The 7,279-nt window shown below is 39.2% G+C and overlaps 1 long non-coding RNA gene across 2 annotated transcripts; it reads left to right on the top strand.

The window, feature by feature from the left end:
- Positions 1 to 728: 728 nt before the first annotated feature.
- Positions 729 to 5,687, top strand: LOC119141560. 2 transcript variants are annotated; one of them, XR_005101952.1, is made up of 4 exons: positions 729 to 881; positions 4,768 to 4,828; positions 4,924 to 4,970; positions 5,054 to 5,687. It is a non-coding gene; the product is annotated as an uncharacterized LOC119141560 (long non-coding RNA). The 2 variants fall into 2 exon arrangements; XR_005101951.1 differs by having other exon boundaries at positions 4,924 to 4,974.
- The last annotated feature ends 1,592 nt before the right edge of the window (positions 5,688 to 7,279 follow it).

Raw genomic sequence — 7,279 nt, 5'->3', positions numbered from 1 at the left:
TGGTTAAAATAAAGGGATACTTATGTCCTTGTCAAAGTAGAAATATAATACCAGGATTTATAGCTTAAGTCAGTTGCAAATTTATGCTGCACTAGACAGTCTAAAGCTAGTTAATATTGGCAATAAACAGCATGGTAAATTGACCAAAAGATTGATGCTGTGCTGGAAACAGTGGGGACTAGCACAAAAGATAAAAAGAAAGAAGAAAAATTATGGCAATTAATATGCCATCTGATGCTCTCCCCTCTGGGAAATTAACATTGACAGACTTTTTACATGATTTTTCAGAAATTATATGCCTTTGCAATTAGCTTTTATATGACACCCAGTTTAAGGCAGTGCATACTTCATGCTGTCTGGAGGCTTTTTTACTTGAATTACCAGCCCCTACTGGGGAAGAAGATGTCAGCAGGCAGTCAGAACTTCCACAGAGCACAACGATATTCCCAGGAAACAACAGCAGCAACCCTGTCCTATAGTGACTTACTTGGAAAACTCCACTCTTTGTTTCCAAGTTTCAATGAGTAAAAATTAGTTAAGTGTACCTGTTACCTGGAAGATTAATAAAAGCAGAAGCATTGTTTTCTGTCATTGACACAGCTAAGACCTTTTAACTGTTGCACAATTATAACAAAACCCATGACAATATGAACTACAATGATCCCAAGTGTAAATGAATAACCAAGCAGCTTTTTAAAGGTGGAGGAGAAGCATATTTATGGATTGATTGCGTGCTCTGATACAAGATAATGCTATCATACAATAGAAAATATTCCCTACCTGCTACCAAGATCAGTTTTACTGCTGAGGACACAGGCAGGCAACCTAGAGGCTCTCCAAGCATGACAGTGCATACTGCCACATCCAACAGTGCACACAAGGTAACTCCTCTCCTTGCTTTACGATTACTGAACAAAAAAAAAGGGAGGCAATGTTCCCCCAAATGGTATTTCAGAGGACAGAAAAGGTCCAAGAACAGGTCCAGCTTGGTCCCACTTACCTCTGCACAGCACTCACCCCCTCTACCTTTAAGAGCTCACTGTCTCAAAGGTCCAAATTCTTCAGTGTAACTGTAACTGCTTTGCAAAACAAAGCAGCCTTCATCTGGTTTATTTAGCTTAAGAATTTTCCTTATGTAAGGCAAAACTCAGGTAATCTACAGACATGAAAGCAATGCCTTTGCGGTTTGAACATTTTGCATTGATGGAAGGGGAGCATCTGAGGCAAACGGGACATAGTTAAACATCTCCTGCTCTTAGATATACCTGTTTCTTGCAACTCTCTTCAGGCTGCTCTAAGGAGTGTTAAAGTTTTTGACTTGCACAGGTTAGACCAAGGAGTGGAGAGTATGAAATTGGATTGCTGCTATCATTTTACATAAGTGCAGCTTGGTTGCAGCACAGAAGGGTTAAGCTCTGACTGTCAAACCTGCACCACCCAGATTATTCCAGCAGGCTTTCCACTTAAGCAAATACTTTTTCACTTCCAAATGTTTTTCCTAGATTTGAGCAGCAACTAAAGAACAATACAGCTGAATTAAAATAGAAACGAAAATCCCATGCGTTCTGCTGCTGGTGGAGCTTTTGCATTCACTAGTCAAATTTCTATCCTGTTTGACTATGCTATTACTATTTTTTTTCATTCTTTTTCCAGAGGCTGCCTGTAGTTACGCCTCATGAGAGTTATTGTTTCCACTGTTGCTTTTCTAATGCAATGCCCAGAATGGCATATTGCTTTGCTACATGTAATAAAACATTAACCAAAAAAGAAGCATAGAAAGGATCTGCCCACTAAAATAACAATAACATGCCTCTGACATGGGAACAGCATGGAAAACCTTCCATTCAGGACTTCCAAAGGTGTTCCTAGATCTGCAGAAACATCACTTACAGAAGATGAATAGCTGTATATATATACATATATATACACACACACACAGAGATATATATATATTTCTTACTGCAATCTGGAAGACAAGGAGGAAAAATGGCAACCATTATGAAAAACAAATAACACACCTTAAACACTCTTCTATTTGTGTTGTATTTGTTAATGAGGAAACTTCTCCTATCCTCACACTTACAATCTTGTATTGGAAGGCAGCAGTCTTTTAACACTGAAGACGAGTAGTTTTTCACCACACAGAGCTGCAACTGAAGTGGGCTCTCCCTCTACCATTCAAGAACAAAGTAGCTGAGGTCCCTCAGTTCTGTAATGTTGTTACTATTATTTCCCTTTCTCTCATATCTTCTTTAACAGACAAGCAATGTGGGATTATTATGCACTCCTCTACAGCAGTACACCTGGTTTTGATGACTATGGAGAACAACGTCAGTGCTAAAAGAACAGAGCTTCTTTATTTAGACATTTATTTAACCTTGATCATCTTTTCTTTGTGGTAGCTGCAAAGTAATTTCTACTACCACAGAAATAAAAATGTTTGTAGCTCCAGAAGCAGCAGGAGAGCAAGGTGAAAGGGTGAAGCAGCACATATGCACTAAGCTGCAATGCTCCATGCTCAGAATCCTCCAGGACTGATGAGGTCCTCTCCAACCCACAGACCTTCTCTGTCCCATTCCTTGAGAAATTTGTTCATAAACAAGCCTGGTTTCTTAATCCTTCAATGTGTGACTGTATGCTTCAGTGAAGGAAATTTTCACCATCTTATGTTAGATATCAGACTTAAGTGCTTCAGCTGGTATTCAGAGCTGTCTACATAGATAATGAAAGGCATCAGTGAGTCACTCATGGGAGGAGTTGGTTTGACCTTTCTCCCTTCACCAGCCATTCAGGCAGTTCAAAACTTTCTGCCTAAATTCAGGCTGCCTGCTGCCTTTCAGTGAGACATTGTTGCTTTTATTATTGACATCAACATGACATTTATATGTTGGGACTCTTCAAGATAAAGCCAAATCAATTTCATCTTCCCAAGAGAAATGCACTTAGACAAAACAGAATCAAGATTCAAATTAGTCCTCAAACAATTAAAAAACAAAACCATTCCACCACTCCAAATTATGAAAAAAAGAAAAGGACCACCAAAAAAGAGAGAAAAGTATCACAGTATGTGGTAGCTTCATGGCCTACTATATGTTTTTCTTTAACAGTTTCTGCAACATTGGAAAGTACAACACAATCCCATCCCACAGGAGAGGATTTAATGTAAAAATGCTAAGACTCAGAACATGCACAGTATTTAGATCCACATACTCAAATTTAAGTGTTGGCTTAGTGTCAGAGTCCTAAATGCACCTGAATGTGTTTTTTCACCAGATTATGTTATGTAAACCCTCTTTGTAAAACTCTTAATACAATCAAGGACAGATTTCCAGACACAGGTTGGTGCCTGAATACTTAAAAACATGTTTAGAGAAAAGTGAAACAAAAGTGACTAGCTCAGAACAGCATAGGATAGGACAGTACAGGATAGAAATAGAAATAGAAATAGAAATAGAATTAACAAATAGAAATAGAAATTGAAATAGAAATTGAAATTGAAAAGAATGAAATAGAATGGAATAGAATGGAATAGAATGGAATAGAATAGAATAGAATAGAATAGAATAGAATAGAATAGAATAGAATAGAATAGAATAGAATTAGAATAGAATAGAATAGAATAGAATAGAAAAGAAAAGAATAGAAAAGAATAGAAAAGAAAATAGAACAGAATAGAATAGAATAGAATAGAATAGGAGCCCTACAAGAATCACCTAGTCCAACTGCCTGTCCACTTCAGGGCTCTCCAAAAGTTAACACATGCTATTAAGGGCATTGTCCAAATGCCTCTTAAACACTGACAGGGCCAAGGCATTGATCACCTCTCTAGGAAGCCCGTTCCAGGGTTAGACCACCCTTTTGGCAAAGAAATGCTCCTTCATGTCCAGTCTGAACCTCCCCTGGTCCAGCTTTGAACCATTAGCAAATCAGGCTTCCCAACTCAACACCCAGATACTTCATTTGTTTCCATTCAAGAACAAGATTTTGGTGATGATAAGATATTCTACAAAAACATCTACTCAGTGTTCTGTCAAAAGAGAAAACTGAGGTTGAAGATTTACTAGGAAAGAGATAGAATAATGTGCCACATTATAAACCCATTATGTGCCAAAAACTTGACAAAAAAGCAGTTCTGGTCCTATAAATTTTGGGGAGAAAAAACAGAGAAAAGCAACAAGGTTGACTAGAAAAGCTCTTACAGATTCAGATGGGGAATGATTATGGAAACTAGATTCCATAGCCCAGAAAAGAGATGGTAGGTATGGGAAGGGATGTCAACAGGAAGACATGATGTATTATATTATATATATATATAATGTATGAATACTGTAAACGTAGGAGTAGAAGGGAGAACTTGAAAAGAGTATGACTGTTCCTTGCATTCTTCTGTACAAAACACATCTGTATCAAAGGAAAATGTGAGGTGGTAGACACAGATAAGCAATGGAGAGCCCCTAGATATAGGACCTCGTAGGTACCAGACACTTAAATGTGTTTAGAAAGCATTTGGGTAAGTTCAAGAAGAAAAATGGTGCAGGCAAGCTTTCACTTATATGAATGATGCTCCTGTTGGCTAAGGGAATCCTTGGCCACAAATTGCTAGAGTGTAGAAGACTGGCCTGGATAAGAATTATCATTCAGTTTCCCTGTTATATATTGCTTGGAACCAGCTAGCAGCCATTTGCAGAGACAAATTAGGAGAATAGGTGGACCTTCATATATGTCCTATTAAACTATTCATATGTTCAACATTGATTTTTCTTCTAGACTGGTACAAAAGAATAGCTGGTCATGAAGAGCAACAGGAAAGAACTATTCTGGTACACAGGTACCTTACCTCTAATTTTTTGTAACTGGTAGTATGGCTGCAGCCTGATTAGACACCTGTAAAATACACTGACATGCATTCCGAATCTTCCACAGCGATCCTCTGTTTCGCTGATTTGTGCCATCACACTCACAAGAACCATGTAAGTAAGTACTTATCAGATACATTTCTGTTGACACTGAGATCTCAGGCCTGCAGCCTCCTAAAGTCCAGCTGTTCCTCTAGGTACAACCATGAACAGAACAAAATGGAAGCTGTCTCCAGAAGGGAAAGTCCCGTACCATCTTTCACCCTGCAATGTTTCCAGCACATTACTTAACAACAAACAATCCAGAAAGTGAACTTTGTTCTGTATTATCACATTGGAGCTTTCCCACCTGCAGCCAAAGCAAGCGGTAGGATCACAAAGGCTGATTGCGTATTGATTTTGCAAGAGACTGCACATAACTTCAGAGAGCACCAATGACAGCTTTTGCTATCAACACACCTCACTTTCCAGCAAAGTTGGAAATAAAACCTTATTCACCTTTCAGCTGAAGGTTTTCTGTGCTGCTGACCATTTCTGATTAACCAGCTCATCTACAGGTGCTTACAAGTTAGATACTAAGCCTCTGAGATAAACAGGTCACTTCAACATAACTTACTTTTTTCCTTTCACAAGCGAATTGCTAAGAAACTTATACCTACCCCTCTGAGAAAAAGAACAGTGGAGCCCATAAAGCCTTCTGGATATTTTGTTTTTTACAATAATACTTTTCATTACATAGTTGATAGAGGAAAGCAATTTTCCTCCTCATGCTTACTTGCATACAAATCAAAAACACTGAGTATTTCTGGCTGTAGTAAATAACATAGTCATTAAAAGAATCCTACTTAACTCAGCCATGCTGGTATCTTGTGTGTTCTTTTGTCCCAAAAAACTATCCCTTTTGGCATGAATTACAGGTATTTCACTGGATGAGACACAAATACATACATTCCTGTTTCGGGGCTGTATCCGTCTTTCTGCTCTACATCTGCACAGTGCTTATTTGAATCTGGATGGCAGTCCATGACAGAAGCAAATGGGTTTTTTTAATCATTGCAGTAAAAGATTAGCGTAGATCAGCAGTCTAAGCATCAGAAATAAAAGCAAAAATCTCAGTGGTTTTGATTGCAAAGACATTTTCTTCCACAATGATACAGGTAATTTAGCTAATAGTTTTTAACTGTTGCTCATACTTCCTTACTGCTTGTCTGCTTACCCCAGCTACATGGAATGAGCACCAGAGCAGCACAGGGATAACACCATTTTAGGAAGCTAAACATGCCACATAACATTTGTTGTTGCAAGACATCCCTTAGTGCTTGTCAGGTTACAGATTATTTAGCTGTCCTGAGAATTTCCCTGACCTGAGTTAACTGTGGCTAAAATTTATCTCTCATTTCCTGCCCTATCCCCCTCATAAACCCCAGCTCCTGGTTATACTGTCCAGCACCAAAGTCAAGCCTGAGTGTGCCACAGCTTAGGAACTCTGGGACAGCTTCTGCCCCATCCTCAAGGCTGGCTACTTTCCTACTTCTTCCCCTGTCATGCCTCACATGAATCTTAAACAAAGAGATTCAACAAAATCTCAACACTGGTTGTCAAAATACTGTAAGCCTAGAGACAGCTTTACTATCCAAGATCTTTTAGTGGGGCAAAACACAGCAAAGGATGCCAGAACCACCCTAATTGAGTTGTTTCAGCTGTGCTCCATTTTCTTCACCAGAAAATGTGTCTATTATTCCATCTCTTCCCCATTTCTCTTATGTGTTTGTATAGATTGAAGTATTCATTAAGTTTTCTGCTAATATATATTGTCTGCCATCTGTCTCTGAGAATATATTTGGCTTTCAGCAGGGTTGCTTTGAGCTCTTTTGCACCCCTTTCAAATCATCACCTCTGCACTGAATTGTGTTGCAATCAGCTAAGGGCAGACTGTCAGTTCATAAACATTTATGTTTCAAAGCATCAGAACTGGTTTATATTCCTTTACGAAATGAACCTTGAAGCCAGTAAATCTGCTATCAAATTGGAGTGTATGGCAGAGTGCATGCTCCACTGGGAAGGGGAGACAGGCGACTGTCAGCAGAGGATTTACCACTGCCTCCCCTAGTCAGGCATAGCCTGGTCCTGTGAAGTCAGCTGTGCTGTCTTCTCACACCAGGTCTGTGTCTCTTTCATCCTTAGAAAACCAAACCCAGCTCCAAAGCCTGCTTTGTTCCTAAATCGTCTGCCAAGCACCCTTCGAATGAAAGACACTGTGCATGCGTGTCAGTCCAACACATTTAAAATCCACACTCAGTTGCAGTCTGCACAGGCAGACCTTGTGTCCTGCAACACTGGTGACTATGTGCATGTCCGAGCACACAGCTTTCAGTGTACGATGATTCTCTACACACTGTATAGAAACAGAGAAACAGCAGAAG

Source organism: Falco rusticolus, chromosome Z, assembly GCF_015220075.1.
Source record: "Falco rusticolus isolate bFalRus1 chromosome Z, bFalRus1.pri, whole genome shotgun sequence".
Lineage (NCBI taxonomy): Eukaryota > Metazoa > Chordata > Aves > Falconiformes > Falconidae > Falco > Falco rusticolus.
The sequence above is the reverse complement of the archived record's forward strand: the minus strand, read 5'-3'. Positions and strand labels throughout refer to the sequence as shown.